Below are 17,235 nucleotides of genomic sequence, written 5' to 3' on the forward strand. Positions count from 1 at the left end.
AAGTTGAAGAAATGATATGATTTAAATCTTAAGTCTTGGTGGTTCATAGCCACCACCAAAAGGTACTTAAAACATGGTGAAGAAAAAGTTGAGAACCTAACCAATCCATGGAGATGCAAGGGCAAGGTAGCACAAGTAGCTTCAACTTATGACCATAACTGACTGCGGAATTACCATTGTAAGTCATTATGGTCATAAGATAAGGCATCCTGTAACCAGATTCAAAATTATATTTTTGAATAAAAAAAACTCAGTTTTTACAATGGCTGTTCAGGGGTCATGACTATTGTTAAGCAGACACTACAGTTGTTAAAAGAAAACAATTTTCCCCAATGGGTGTTATTGGGTTGTTGTTGTTTTTGTGAGAAACTGGAAATTGGCCAAATTGCATGACCATGGAACTCTGAAAGCAACTCCATAGGGAAGTTAGTTGCTAAGCTCCCAAAATGTGAACATATGATTGTGGTTGGTGTGTGTAGCTATCATACTATCCAAAACAGGTCACAAATGGCCCAGGGGAGGTCCACCGTAACTTCCAACAGTCATTGACTGGTTGTAAGTCAAGGACTACCTGTAAACCATGATTTTAACAAAGCACAGTTGTCTTGGTGAACAGTGAACTCAATGGAAATCTAACACATGGAAATAGCAGATTTGATAGGAATGAACTATCACCTATTAGGTCATCTGGACCAGCATTTTCTCAGCCAAATGTCATAAACTCTTGTCTTGATGAAAGTTTCAGGAGGGATTGAAATGTTTTGTATACCACAAGGGAAAACCAGTCTGCCATTATCAATTCTTTGGGAGGAAAAGGCATAATTAAACCTTATACAGAAGAATAAGTTTTACATTCTCACTTGGTCTTTTGTCAGCCATGTAATTTGCCAAGCCAAGGGAGTCTGAATCTCCCTTATGAGGAAAATATTGATATGTCTTACTAGATTTTTCTAAGATAGCACAGATGTTTCATATTCCAAAGCCATTTCCATTCAGTTCAATGGGAATCATGAGAAAGTTTGTATATCATATTGAGTTAACTATGTTTATGGCTAAAACTGAGAAAATGTGGCACTTTTATTTTAGCACAATTGCTTTGGGTACCTATAGTCTTCCAGCATATCCGAAGGATCAACTTTTAAATTTCACATTTAGGAAATTACAGTCTATTACAATAAAATTTTTTACTATCTGAAGAGAAACTTACATTTTAAGGGTTCCATTGGGCAACATATCAAAATTCAGATTCTCTGTGTCTTCATTTTTGCTTAGTGCACCAATTAAACTTACCATCCTTGCTTTTATTCTCTGCTTAATTTGCAAATCAACTATTTTGCTCAAGAAAAGTTTCAATGTACAATGGATATTTATGCTTTAAAATTGAACTTGGTCGTTATTTTGTTCTTTCAGAACATAAGGTGCAACTTGATATGCTCAACAAATACAAGTACCTAATATGTTTATTCATCATTTTTCATCTTGAAATCAAGTCTAAGTTGCAGATAACATTGCAACAACATCTGGTCTTTTTTAAATTGTTTCTCCACTGTTCCCTGCATTTTCTACCACTTGGCTATGAAAAATCTTTAAGCATGAATGCTTCAAAATGTATTTGTGTTATAGTTTGATTAGTTCTAATAAAAAGTGTTGCCTAAATATAGACTTTTCTTTTCCATGGATCTGCAGAATTCATTGTGAATATTTAAATTTGTTTTTATTTATCTGATCTCTGCAGACCTCAACAAATGACTCTAGGTTGCGTACATCATAAAAATATAAAACAGTACAGAACAAATATATATGGTCACCAAGCAAACCATTGCCATAGATGTTAATATAGTCAACAAATGTGGGCATTAACATAGTCAGGGCACCAGGCCCATAACCAACCAGGTCTTCATGACCTTATTATAAAAGGGTCAGGATTATCATGATCTCTGAAGAGAGAATTGTTCCAGAATGTTCCTATCATATAAAATGAACTGTTGCAGTGATGTATCCCCAAATAGGGCCTCAAAAACTTTCATTTTTTTGTTTGTTCTTATTTAGCAAAGACCTCCAGATATCCTTTTTATTTTTCCTGCTGTGTTGCAATATATTGATTTTATTCAGCATTGTTTTGATTGCAGATGCTTTAGCTTGATGTGTAAACTACCATGGTATAAAAACCTGGCATATAAACAAGAAGTAGGTCATGTTGGGAGTTTAAATATTTGCCAAAATTGCACAATTTAAACAGCATCCTTTCACATTAAGTCTCTTAGAGTTCTACAAGTTATTCCCTCAGCTTTGAAAAACAATTCTGAAAAATGAATCCTGCTCTTAAATATTATATTCTGTTTAATCTCTACAGATCTTCTATTTCAATTGTGAGGTCCATGACCCGACCTCTAACAACATTATGCTTCATTTGCTGCCCATCTGTCAAAGTGCCTCCCACAATCTTCCTTCTCAGTTTCAACTGCTATCCCAGTTATTGCAAGTTATGTTGATAAGTCTTAAGCAGCCTTATATATACCCTTACAATGCAATCCTATATATGTTTACTCAGGAGTAACTTCAGCTATGCACACACCACTTAATTAAAAAAATAATAAATGCATAAAAATAACTGCACTTTAAAAAGAACTATTAAAAAGGCACATAAAACAGGAAATGATGGTATTAACCACAGTAAGAGTCACTGTAAAATCTCCTCATTCCTGGGACTCCTCAGGCCTGATACCAGAGCCATGTCTTGAGGGACTACGGAATATGGAGAGGGACAGAGTTAATTGTACTGGGGGAGGGGGGAGAGATTCTACACGGCCTTCATTGTGGCAGAGACCACCTTCCCTCCTGGGACCTGTTAGATGCAATGCCCTGGCAGATGGGACCCGCAGCGTATCTTCTCTGCCAGAGCTGATGGGGGGAAGCAGAAAAAGAAAAGGAATCAAGAAAAAACAGTCGCCCCATGCCTTGAAGTGAAATCCCAAATAAATATGCAGAGGGCTGAATCTCAAGTTGATTTCTGTAGTGGTAAAGGTTCCCCCTCACACATATGTGTTAGTTGTTTCCAACTCTAGGGGACGGTGCTCATCTCAGTTTCAAAGACGAAAAGCCAGCGCTGTCCGAAGATCTCTCCGTGGTCCTGTGGCTCACATGACTAAACACTGAAGATGCACGGAACACTGTTATCTTCCCACCAAAGGTGGTTCCTATATTTCTACCTGAATTTTAACATACTTTCGAACTGCTAGGTTGACAGAAGTTGGGACAAGTAATGGGAGCTCACTCCGTTACGAGGCACTAGGGATTTGAACCGCCAAATTTCCGACCTTTCTGATCAACAAGCTCAGCGTCTTAGCCACTAAGCCACCACGTCCCTTTTTGTACAAGCCCTTTAAAAACCAGGATTTCTTCTTTCAAAAGCTGTATTGTATATATACAGGTAACCCTTGACTTATAACAATTTATTTAGTGAGCGTATGAAGTTACCGCACCACTGGGAAAAGTGAGTTATGATCATTTTTCACACTTACGACTCTCGAAGAATACCCATGATCACGTGAATAAAATTCGGATGCTTGGCAACTGGGTTCCTATTTATGACGGTTGCAGTGTTCCAGGGTCATGTGATCATCTTTTGTGACCTTCTGACAAGCAAAGTCAATGGGGAAGCCAGATTCACTTAACAACTGTGTTACTAACTTAACAACTGCAGTGATTAACTTAACAATTGTGGCAAGAAAGTTTGTAAGATGGGGCAAAACTCACTTTAACAATTGTCTTGCTTAGGAACAGAAATTTTGGGCTCAGTTGTGGTCAGAAGTCAAGGACTAACTGTACAAAAATGTAAGTAATAAAACTACCTTATGATGTTTTAACATGTCTAACATAAATAAAATATTGTCCTAGTTCACACATCGTACTAATCTATGGTTTTCTATGTCATAATAATTTAGCTTTGGCTAAATAAGAAAAATCAAACCAATTTAGGGCAAGGCAGAATATATCAATCTAGTCTTCAAGGATTGGGACAAATAAACACATAGTTTTTTTGTACCATTTGACTTCCTCCTCCACCTTAGCAAAGAAACTAATATGTTAGATGAACCATGTTAATTACTACTTAAGTGATCACTTGTGTCCAAGTAAGAGTCACACCCCAGGCACTGAAACATTCACAAGTAAACAATAAGCTCCAAAAAGCTTATATAAAGATTGTGCGGTTAAAGCAGATTGATAAAACAATGTCCCTAAGCTAAGCACTTTTACGACTTACTGGCAACACTATAATATTTCACTTGGTTCTACTACAATATTAAATTCCAAATAATTTGATGGAACTACAACTTATTCGAGTTGAAGTTGCTTAGTCTAGTGTATATTCCTTTTTAACTTCAAGGTTAGCATGGGTTAGAATATAAACATATGTATGGACTATTATGGTCAAGTGGTATAAAAAGATCACATAATAGACTAATATGGAAGAGGTCAGAACTAAAACACATGGTCCACATGTAAAAGATCAAAGATTCAAACTCTGCTATTTGCTAGATCAAATAATTCCATGAATTAAAACTTTTGCTTGAAGCATTATCCCTTTTAATACAGTAAAAAAAACATAACACAGGCTTATATGCTTTCTCCTTTCCTATCATATATTGATAAACTCTACTATATAAATTTGTCCCAAATCAGCAGAAATTCTTAAATAACTGGGCCTTGGATATTAATGATCCAAGAGATCTTCCAGATGGTCTCCTCCAATCAACTAGCTCACCACTGAAGTTCCTACCTCCCCAATTTCACTACCTGTCACTCCTCTGATGTTACACAGCTCTTCCATGATGTCATCATATAATCAAGTGTTCTTTCTCCGTGAAGATCTCTTTCCCTGATAGAAAAGACTTATTACTTAGGAAAGTTCTACTAAAGAACATTCCTGTCCAGCAAGTTTATGCTAACAGATGTTACTACTAGATGACAATTATGATATGGGGTCCATAAATTAATCCTAGTGTAATATTTAATTCTGCATTAAATTTGGAGATACAACACAGAAATAAAAAGCTTTTAAAACTGGACAGACTGGGAAAATACAGCTATTTGCACCAAATATGCATATGCACATAGCTATTTGCATCAAATATGCAATGCACCAAAGACAAATTCCTTGTTATTTCCAATCACATTTGGCCAATAAAGAATTCTACCTACCTACCTAGCCTATCTACCTACCTATTCTTCATTACTTTTCCCACAACAATTATATTATTAATTTAAAAACATGTGTTTTCATGGCTGAAAATAAAGGAGATATTTCTTTATTGGGCATTTTCCATTGCATTTTCCAAATATTTAATGATCAGAAGTGCAGAAAATTTGAGAATTGCTGCCACAGAGAATCTGTAATTGAAGACTCTGTTGGATTATACCACTTTAATTAGGACCCATTTAATTAGGATTTTGCTGCCACCATAACCCAGGTTCTTTTAGAAAGAATATCCATAAACAAGACATAAATACAATAGCATTCCCTCATTATGTTCCACTGTAACTGAGAGTAAGCAATTTTTCATATTACTATGGTTTTTTTTAAATGAACTGTTCTCCATTATACAACAGGGAAACTAGTCCCTAAATCCATTTTCATTTTCGTTATCAGTAAAAATATACCAACTTTAAAAACAAGTAAGACAAAGGCTGCATTTTTGCTTTGTTTTAGCCATATCCTGTAAACTTCAGCAATTAATGTTTATGCATGTTGAAGAAAGGAAGCATGCTGCAGCATTGTTATATGAATTTATTAATATATTCAAGCTACTATATTCAAGGGTTATAAACCAGAGATTAGGTTAAAAGCACACTTTGACTGCAATGTAGCTTTTATGGTTAAATATTGGGTGCTTAAAGAGCTAAAAAGAGCTTTTATTGCTCTTTTTTCATACTTATTTGTTTTCTGCTTTATATTCTCTTTCAAGGAAATAAGCTGGGATACAAATCAATTAAATAACATAAAAATCAATTTCATTAGTGCCCCAAACATTATTACATTTCTAGCAGAGAATATTCTATAGGACGTCAAGATTTGATCCATGACATTGACAAAGTAGCCTTAGCAAAATGTGTTTTTCTTGTCATATGGAGCTATGAAAACTGACACAGATACTGTTCCAAATGAAGGGAATAAGTGACAGGCAAGTGTGTGCTTGAATGGGTCAAAATTTTCCAGAAGTCCCAACATCTCCTGTGGTTTGAAAGTATGCTTCCACGTGCAAATTCCTATCAATCCAATTAATGAAATTCAACCAATTCAAGCTATGTGAATACTAAGCACGATTAAAATTCTTGCAGATGGCAACCAGCCTTTCTCCTCCCACTCACCACCTACTCCTGCCTGAAGTGGAGTGACAGCAGCATTCCTATACCCTGGAGGTTTGACTAAGGAAATGAAACCTCTCTGCACATAGAGCTATCTCCACCTTTCAGCCTTTGTTGCTTCATTTTATTACAAAAGAAACAAATGGGGGGGGGAGACGACATAATGCCCAGCCCATGAAAAAGAAGAGGAAAAAAAATGTGTGAGTCTTGTCAATTCAATCACAATTAAGTTGATCTTGAGCAGTGTCCTCTCATGATAGGGTTTGCTAAAGCAATGCCAGGTTTCAGATTCAGTAGAAGAATAAATGATGGCCAAAAAACTAAATCCTGATTGGAAAAAGACCTTGTGATTTGGGGGCTCAGAAGGGTATTATCTAATTTATGCAGCCTCTTTTAAAAGAACAGATGATTATTGTGATTATTCCTTGATCCATCTTTATTGCTCAAGGTGGCTTAATAGAAACTGAATTTTGCTATTAACGGCAGAGTAAAGTTGAGCCTTGAGCATATTGCGTGAAAGACTGGGTCTTTTTTTGAGGGGTACCCCGGTTTAGAAATGTTCTCTCAAAAGTGGAGCGAACAAAACCAGCATTAAGCATTTTAATAGAAGAGGTTAACACGTTTTCTTTTACTGGCATTGGTATTTTAGAGAGTAGTTTCCATAATGTGTATTACTCTTTGAGAGCTCTCGGCTTATAGTTTTGAAAAAGAATGGATGTATAGTGTGAATAGGTTTTTTAAAATATCTGTTGTGCACTGAACTAGAATCCATTTGTTTCAAGGACAACTGAGAAATATTGCAAACAACAGAAATGCCATTAGTTTAAATTTAGATTTTTTAAAAAGTTTGCACTAATATAATGAAGACAACCCTTCTTGGAGTTACCTCCTTCAGATGTGTTGTATAAGTTTCATTAATTCCTTATAATAGTGGCAATTAGGAGAATTTAAATCCAAAACATCTATCTATAAGGCACTTGTTGGGAAGACTGGCATGGTCAATGCATATCTACAATGCCTGGCAGCCTTTGTTGAGTTTGGTTTTTCCGCTCTCCATGACAGGAGAAAGAAACAGACTTCATTATGGATAAACCAGCTGATTTACTGCTCTTTTAAGGGATGCCAAACCTTAACGGTAATATAAACACAGATAACTTGAAACTCAAGTTAAATACTTAGTGACTAACACAATGCAAGTTACTCCTTACTTTAAAGATTTATTAAGCATCTTGATGAAGAATCAATGCAGACTTAACACAGCATAGGACACACCCAATAGATCTTGGCCAATCATAGAAAACAAAGCAGAGTTGGATTCTCATTAGTACTTGGTTAGAAGAACACCACAAAATGACAAGAGTGTAATTTAGTCTACAAAAGAAATAAATAAACATCTTGGAGGAAGGTGACCTATCATTACAATATCCATTTCTGGACAAATGGGAGAATAGTATTTTACTATTATAAAAGACAGTTCAAACCAGTGGTGGGTTTCAAAATTTTTTAGAACCTCTTCTGTAGGTGTGGCCTGCTTTGTGGGAGTGTCTTGCCGGCCATGTGACCGGGCTGGTGTGGTTTGCCAGCCATGTGACTGGGTGGGCGTGGCCAACTTGTAAAATGTGGTGAAACCCACTTAACAACGCTCTTGCTTAGAAACTAAAATGTTGGCTCAGGAACTCTGGCATTGAAGCACACAAGTCTTAAAGCTGTCAAGTTACAAGACCCTTGCATCCCTAACCCTTTAGAGAAAAAAAAACCATGGGGTGTTCAAACTTGACAGCTTTAAGACTTGTGGACTTCAACTTCCAGAATTCCTCCTCTCGCTCTTCATCTTGATGATGTGCGGACGGGCGGGGGGAGGGAGTTGAAACCAGTTCTAAACCGCACTGTAGATTTGTGGAACCTCTTCTACAGAAGAGGTTAGAACTGGCAGGAACCCACCTGTTTCAAACCCACAGCTATTTTTGAAAGAAGAGAGCGAGCCCCTGCAGTTACTCTGACCAATGCTGTCTTCCTTTTCCACCCTTCAAAATGTTCTAGCAACTGGCATACAATACCGGGAAGATATAATAGCAATAGCATTTAGATTTATATACCACTCTACAGTGCTTCACAGCCCTCTCTAAGCAGTTTACAGCATCAGCCTATTGCCCCCAACAATTTGGGTCCTCATTTTACCCACCTCGGAAGGATGGAAGACTGAGTCAAACTTGAGCATGGTGAGATTTGAAATGCCAAATTGCAGGCAGGCAGCCTGCAGTACTGCACCCTAACCATTGTGCCACTATAAGGGCAGAGCTAGAGGTCAAAATAACAGTAAATGTAATTCAGCATTGTAAGAAATCCCAGCCTTTCTCAGCCTCATTTCTTTCAAAATGTGGGACTCAAATTCCCATACTGGTGGAGATTTATGGGAGTTGGAAGACAGGAAGTTGGGGAAAGCTACACACCCAAAAGGACTCTGTATTTGTAAAATGATAGGTCAGTGAAACCTATTGTTCCTTTTCCTCTAGTCTCTTCTTATAATCACTGTTTATTCATAACATAGAGTAATTGTCACTTAGGATTTTTAAATGGCTTTTAGCTCCCTGCTACTGTCTGTTGAAAGAAGTATTCATCCACGAGGTGGACACTGTTCTGCTTTAAGTATTCAAAAAGAGTGAGGGAAGCTGAAGATAATCTTAAGAGCAATAGCTGAGAAGAATAATCCACAGCAGTCTTAAAAGTGAGCAGAACTCTCAAAGTGCTTAACACAAACAACTAATAAATGACATTTGGGGGAAGTTAAGACACATAATCATGAATAAAAAAGACTGAATACATTATACCAGGGGTGTCAAACTCAAGGCCGGCAGGCCGGATCCGGCCCTTGGGGTGTTTATATCCAGCCTGTGGGGCCGCCCTGGAAACAGCGAGGGACTGGCCCACCCGTGGTGCCTCTGCTAGTGAAAATGAAGTTCGGGAGGGCCACCGAGCTCCATTTTCACTGGCAGAGGGTTGCAGGAGGCTATCACAACCGAAAACAGAACTTGGAGCTGGTTTTCACTGGCAGAACACTCGGGCCACGACAAGCGCCCCCCCGACACTAATGACATCAAGCTGGCCACCCCCCCTCCTGATTAAACACAACTCTGATGCGGCCCTCAATGAAATTGAGTTTGACAGCCCTGCACTATACTGTACCAATATTCCCCAATAACTTAAAATTTTAATGAGGCATGTAAATAAGGAAAATGAGAACTGTGCTGCAAACAGATTTCTATATAAAGTATTTGGTTTAAAATACTAACATAGCTTAAGGCTATGAAGCAGACATTCGAAGACATGCAGCTCAGTTGCTTAACTTATCTTCAGGAACATCAAACTAAAATCAGGAAGTCTAACAACTAGGAGATAAACAGCCAGTCAGAGGCTAAGAACAAATCCTGACTTTTAATGTTGTCTTCTCAGGAAAGTAAGCAGGGTCCTGGTTAACATGCAAAAAGGAAACAAACCATTGCAGAGTTCTAGATTTTTGCAGTTGTTGTGAAGAGCAGAGCTAAATTGGAGTAACAGAGTAGCGCCTAACAGGACACTTGCTTGGTGGTAATAAATCTGGCTTTCTGTTACATATGAGTAATATATTGCAGACACTTAGTCAGGAGCATTGTAAATAAAGGGAAGCACTGCAGCGAATTTTGGCAAAAATAGGTTTATAGCATGTATTTGTTCTAGCTGCCTACTGCTTTAGAACTCACTCTAACAAATGAGATATACTAATGTTTGATTGAGCATTAAGAGAAAGTCTGTAATTTGAGCTGCCAGTATATGGCAAGTAGGCCCAGAAGTAACCTACACACATTCTGACACAAATGTACACATTATTTTCTTTTGAAAGCAAGTTAGTTGCTAACAATTAAGAGTTGTTATCTAGGTGATTTTCAGCTCCTCTTTTGCAGCTGACAAGAAGGGAGTTGCTAGCAACAGAAAGCTGTGTTTATACGCCAGCCATGCAGGAACTGCAGTTGGAATAACATGAAGCTCGCCAAAAGTTCTCCTCAGATTCATATTCCCACAGCCCTTTTGCTGCTGCTGCTGTTTGCAAAAATGAAATAACTGGCATAACAAGCCAAACTCTGAAAGCCGGAGAGGCCTGAAAGTGTGTTGGGGTTTTGCATGATGAAATCAGTCTGTACAAAATGCAGTGAAATATTTGCACTTAAAAGGTACTCTGCTCCTCTTGGACTTTCCACTGCCATGCAAATCTTTATCTCGGCCAAAGGTGAGAAACAAACAAGGCAAGTTCAAGCTTGTGCACTGTAAATTAGATCTGAATTTGAAGGCAAAGCTGATTCAGCACCAGCATATCCGTCTCCTAGCATCAAAATGTGAAAAGGGTTTTTTGAAAACATATCCATAAATTTGTTTTTGCACTTTTGACCAGCCTGATTGGACTACAAATGTCACTGGAATGCACAGAGCTGAAATTTTGAGCCCAACTGTCACACCATGAAGTGGAGAGGCCTGCAGTGGTTTCAACATGATGGGAGTTAAGCAAACATTGAACTGATGAAAATTGGCATTTTGCTTTTAAATTTTGGTACGGCGCAATGATATTGGAGTTTCAGAAATTGAGTTGAAACTTTCTGACCTATTTTGAATTCTGAAAGACTGAAAATTAAATGTAATATCATTAGATTTAAAGAGTAGATATGACACACTTCATTATTAATCATCAAACCTCCAGACACATGTTCAGTCTTCGTAGAAAACTTTTTATATACTTCTATAGTCTACTCTTTCCTAATCTGGTGTCTTTCAGATATACTAAGTTACAACACCCAGAATTGCCAGCCAGGATAGTGAAATGCTCCTGTCTTTTAGTTAAGGCTAATTAGTTCATTTGTATGCAAGCAGTTATTAGCAATTGATTTAGGGGAATATAAAACTCTACATTTATGGCGTTTTAAAAAATTAGTCAGCTGAGGCAAAGACAATATAGTACAATAGGTTTCCACCCCAATTATTATTGGCATATATACCATCAAGAGTCAATATGTTGTTTTACTTTGCTACTGCAGAATCAGAAAGGTATTTTGATATCTTAATAAAGAAATTCTTCCATTACCAATTGGACTGTAGTAAGTAAATACTCTTTAAGATACCACAACACTCTTCTTTTATTTTGTTCTGATATGCTAAACAAAATAGGCATCTTAATTTATGGACCAATTTTGCTTACACTCTGTGATACACTTTTTCAACATACAAGTTTCCAGAATTTCCTCATTCCGCATTTTTGAAGTTTTGTTTCCATTTCACACACGTGTTAACACACATTAACATCCTATTAATGTTTCCTTACATCCATTAGAAGACATTATTGATAGCATAGGACAAATTGTTGTAAATCAAATCAAATTAAGCCACTGTTCTTTAAAATTATGCCTTTTAAAGTTGTTGCTTTTAAAGCCAACATATAAATTTACTGCAAAGAGTAACAGAGCTATTATTAGGACAATTATTACAGGCAGTCTCCCTTACCAGACATTCATTCAGCAACCATTTGCCATTACAATGGCGCTGGATTAAGATGATTCTCGAAGTTGCTGCCATCACAACATCCCTGCAGTCATGTGATTGCAATTTGAGCACTTGGCAACCAATGTGCACTTGCGATGGTTACAGTCATAGCTGGTTTCTTACAAGTAAAGGTAATGGGGAAATTGGTAGGAAGTTGCAAGTCACAGTCATGTGACATTGTGTGTAACAATTACAGGTGATTCACTTAATGACTACACTGCAGTCAAAATTTACAAACTCCCTTTATAACTAGAGTGTAGTCACTTGATTTTTCACTTAACAAATGTGTTCTTTAGCGATAGAGTTAATGGAATTAAAGTGAGAATTACATGTACATGAATAGCCAAAGTTTGCATCATACAAGCAAAAGATCATTACAGGTAGTCCTTGACTTACAACAATTCATTTAGTGACCAAAGTTACAATGGCTCTGAAAAAAGTGACATGACCATTTTTCACAGCTACCTCCTTTTCAGCATCCCCATGATCATGTGATCAAAATTCATATGTTAACCAACTGGTTCATATTTATGACCGTTGCAGTGTCCCAGGGTCATATGATCCCCTTTTGCAACCTTTTGACAAGTCAAGTCGATGAGGAAACCTGATTCACTTAACAACCAGGTTACTAACTTATCAACTGCAGTGATTCACTTAACTTTGGCAAATGTTTTAAAATGGGGCAAAACTCACTTAACAAATGTCTCACTTAACAACAGAAAATTTGGGCTCAATTCTGGTTGCAAGTCAAGAACTATCTCAGGCTCTATATGTTTCAAACAATGCAAATTACTTTTTTATTAAATAAAAGTGGGGGGGATGAACCCAAAATTACCCAATGTAGTAGCAACATTAGAAATAGGTTACATAGTTCTGGATGTACATTAGTCACATGAACAATAAGGCTAAAAACAAGTTATGCATCGAATTCTGTCTAGTTAGTTATATCTTTCATCCTTTTCACATTAAGATTTTGTAAACTGCTAACAAGCTGTGAAATTAAACCAAAATTAACATTTTATCCTACACAGTAGTATAAATCTGTCCTTCTGCATTCCAATTAGTGTGGTGCCAACAACAAAGTACCATAATCTGGCAAGAACTGCACATTCTATCAGATTGATTCAACAAGCCATCAATCAAGAAACAATTTTTCCCTGAAATCCAGTCTTCCAACACCATAAACATCAAAATATTAGATTTCTGTATTTAAGATATGAGTACACCATGATATGAATTCTTTTGTTGGAAGCTGATTCATTAAAATTCAAATCTGTTATTTTTACCTAATAGCATTAATTGCTCTCTCCATGTCTTAGCCCAACAGTATTCTTATAACTTTGTAAGTCAAGACTCACAAAGCTATTTAGTACAAATCAGACATAGTTCTCCAGGTAAGTCTCATTAATGATGCAAGCTACTCCCAAGTCTGTGCCTGCACACACTTCAACTGTTATACTGCTATTTGGCATGCTAAAATAATACTTTATCCAGGAAGAGATTTGCATGCATAGGTTATTGAACCTTGCATTTCTGATTATTTCAGAGGAAAACAGTAGCTGCCTTTCTGTTTTTAAATTTTCAGTGTTTTAAAATGTTTTCCCCTATTAAAACCAATATACTTTGCAAAATTAAAATGAAACTTTCCTACTATCTTTTTTTCACAATGCCATATGCCAAATGAATTAGCCATGGTACTTCAGCACTGTTGTGCTTAAAATAACTATGGTGTTACAGTTAGTGGCTTCAAGACTCAATTCTACCCTCATTTCTGTAAAGTGCTAGACTCATCAAAATTTCTTAAAATAATACTAGTTTTTCTTCATATTTATACCTGTTTAGAAGAACTGTGCAAAATGTCATTAGGATTCATTTTGTAACCAATTTGAAAACTTCATAAAAATTGTTACAGCAGTCTCTCAATGTTTAGAATCCTTTAAATAGATCTTGCTCAGAGTTGAAGTCTAACAGATCTGAAAAGAATGAATTGGAAACAGACAAATGGAGAATGTTTTATTTCATGGCACTAAAGCAATATATATGGCACTCAAATGTTAAAGGGATGAAATGGAGCTCTATTTCTACTGCAACTTGCAGATATACTACAATACTGTATGGTGCTGAGATATGACATATTATTAGACTACAGGAAACACTATTCTGTAGTTTAAATGCACTAGCAAGAGGCCCTCATTTTGTTCTTGATTATTTCCAGCTCCAACTAACATTTACTTTTTATAAATTATAAATTGAATATAAATCTTTATTTGGCCAAATAATGTTTAAACACAGGAGGAATTTGTTTCTGATACAGAAGCACTCTCTGTACATGTGATAAACAAACAAATAAAATCAAATAGAGCCACACACTTTGGTAAGTGCTAAGGTAATATAAGCAGGCCCTCAGACAGTTGACAACTGATTCAACTTAGCAAAATAAACATTTCTTAAAAACCTAACTTCTAAGACAGGAGGTAGTGAGCCAGCTAGCTAGCCTCTCTGCCATCACATTCAGGAATGCATAGCTTCACGAAACCTTAAAAAGCCATGTAAGTGTGACATCATGTTTAAAAATTCCAACAACCAAACTGAACTGAATTAAAGTAATTACATCCACATTTATCAATTCCACAAAGTAATGGAAGGGGGGGGGGAAACCTTACAAGAAACTTTTGTATCTCTCTGCCTCTCATGGCTTATTATCAAAGTGATTAAAGTGAAACTAGTAACAAGCAGAAACATAAACCCTCATAAGCTATGCATACAGAGAACTGCAGTCGGTTCAGGTGCTGTGAGAGTGACAGCCCCACATGAACAAACTTGGAACATCCTGTGACACAACACATCCCTCTTTAGGCGAAGTTAATGTCTGTACAATAATAGCCTATGAATTCACCTTGACTCTCAGGTCACCAGGAAAGAGATTGATGATGCCCAGCTCCAAGCTAAAAGGCAGGTGTACTTCTAGGATGTCATGCTCCAAGTGCAGGGGCCAATTACTCTCCTCTATTTAATAGCAAAGCTCTCATTGATTTCCACAGGAACTAGAACAGCTTGGATGATGTCATCAGTTACAACTCCACCACACGCCCTGGGAAGTCACTGTGACTTTGATTACACATACCTTTCCACATTACTGCCACTGCTGCAACCCCTCAGCCTCTAAAGCAAGATGAGATCAGGGTTCCAGAAATCACTTGAGCTTCTTACACACATCCCTCCTGGGCTTTGCACACACATTCCTTTTTCATCCCTTCACATTTCTGGGCACAAATTTATGCAAAAAGAAAGGGGTGGGGGTGGATAGATAACAATGTGATCTGCACTCACATCTATCTCTGGCCTAAGCATTCATGTACTGTAGTTTATGCACTCAAGACTTAAAGGGGGGGGGGCGCCTCCTTCCACAAGCCCTTTCTCGCGTGTGGAAAGCAACTATCATCCCGAGGCAGACCCACAAGGAAGCATAAGGAGTCTTCTAATTTATCGCATCACAAATCAGATCGACAAGTAAGAGTCCCACGGGGATGGGCTGAGGAGAAGCGTACTGGATCTCATTCTCTGCAAAAGTGTCAATCGGTAAGGGGGGGGGAATACCCGACAAAACCCAAGAGGGGGGAGGAATTGAAGGTGGAAATGTTATACCCGGTTTACTACAGACACGAAACGTATCTTAACTATTTCTTCTCCTGTTATCCGCCTTAATCAGATTTTTAAAAACCCACAGAATTAAAATGAAACGTGAGGGGCGCACGCAAAGTAGCAGCGACTGGAATTGCGAACGCCCTTCAACAGGAAGTATGCGGCGATCGGAAGCCGAGGCTATGCGAAGGGTCTTTTCTCCCCCGCAACTCCTTGCCAGGCGCCCTTTTAAGTAGAACCCCGCAGGCACGTATCTCATTTCCCGGTTCGGAAGGGAAGAACCCTCCGTTCCGCGATTGCCTGATCGCCCGTCCGAAACGCTTCGCTGCACAAACAACAGCCACGCCACGCATTCGTGCAGGCGATTGAAGAGACGCCGGAAAGCCAACAAAAAGTTCGCCCAAGCTCTCGACGCATTCCCACTGCCACCACCACAACTGCTCCTTTGCAAAATCGGTCAGGGCTGCAAAGGCACCGACCCCACGCGAGATGCGATTTCTTGGGGGGGGGGGGAGTAAGGAAGAGAGAGGCAAAAAGCTCCACTTACCTCTGTGTTTTCCTGAAGCAGATTAAAAGGTTAGTTCCCCCATGTCTTCTTTCCTTTAATCCTCTCGTACGTCCTAATCCCCCCGGCCAAAAAGAAGAAGAAAAAAATTCCAGGCAATCAACCAAACGCCAAGAGAGCTCTCGAGGCTACTTGAAAAGAAACCAGAAAGTTTTGGGGAAGGGGGGGGGACTGGCGTCGGCGAGTATCGCTTGCAGTGGCTCGCCTCTCTCTCCCGCGCGCTCAATTTGCTTCCTGCGCAGAGTCCTGCAGTGTACCTGCTCCAAGCGGTGGAAAGAACCCCGGTGCTAGTCGCCTTCTCCGCCAACCGCACTTTGCGGTGTCAGGATTGCAAGTCTCTGAGTCACAGATTTGAGATCACAGCTTGGGGAGCAGAAGGGGGGGGGAATTGAGCGAGGTGGAGAACTGTAGCGACGAAGGCGGCAAACAACTGCAGCAACAGCAGAGGAAGCTGGGTCTTTTTTTTCTTTCTTTTCCCTCTCCCCTCCCTCCCCTTCCCTTCTGATAGCAAGAGATTGCACAATTCTTAAGTCAGGAAACTGGAGCAGCCGCCTGCCGAAGGAGGGGGGAGAGAGAGAGAGAGAGAAACGCACTTCGTGTCTGCAACAGAAGTAAAACCAGCTCTTCTACTTCATCAGCACAACTGCCTGCTGTTCAGGCTTCCCCACCCTACAGCAGGCCAAAGTCACGCCCATTTCCTCTTACCATATAAGGCGAAGAAAGTTGTTTTTTCCCCCCCGTTTTAATAGGCATCCAGTAACTCTAGAGTTCGCGTGCAGCTGCGAGAGCGCGCTTGCCCCGTTCCTTTGGCTGGCAGGAGGATCCAGTGGCTGTGGCGCGCATTCGCATCTCCAACCGAGTAACAAGGTCAGCGGGAAGAGCTTGATCACGTTACTGGAAACGCTGCCTTGCCAGGAAGAGCGCTGACTTTCTCTGCTGGAAGATACTTTTACTCCCGATTTCTTCTCGGACCACCCATAAACGCTTTGCCGGGAACTCGTGCGCACTTGGAAGGATGCCGTAGGCAAGGAAACAAATCAGAGCAACTATCAAAAGTTGAAAACTCGGGCGGGAGTGGTGGAAGGGGGGTTTCAGAGAGC

The 17,235-nt window shown here is 38.8% G+C and overlaps 1 protein-coding gene across 3 annotated transcripts in view; it reads right to left on the reverse strand.

Annotated features, from left to right (window-relative positions):
* MIDEAS (mitotic deacetylase associated SANT domain protein) overlaps positions 1–16,909 on the reverse strand; it is a 60,567-nt gene extending 43,658 nt beyond the window's left edge. Inside the window, exon 1 of one of the 3 annotated variants that reach the window (XM_032228803.1) lies at positions 16,841–16,909. The gene's annotated coding sequence lies outside the window, so the exon portion shown is untranslated. Of the gene's footprint in view, positions 1–14,824; positions 14,847–16,117; positions 16,787–16,840 lie in introns of those variants that run through there. The other 2 variants (XM_032228796.1, XM_032228811.1) reach the window with 2 other exon arrangements.
* Positions 16,910–17,235: the final 326 nt, after the last annotated feature.

This window comes from Thamnophis elegans, chromosome 1 (genome assembly GCF_009769535.1).
Source record: "Thamnophis elegans isolate rThaEle1 chromosome 1, rThaEle1.pri, whole genome shotgun sequence".
NCBI classification, from domain to species: domain Eukaryota; kingdom Metazoa; phylum Chordata; class Lepidosauria; order Squamata; family Colubridae; genus Thamnophis; species Thamnophis elegans.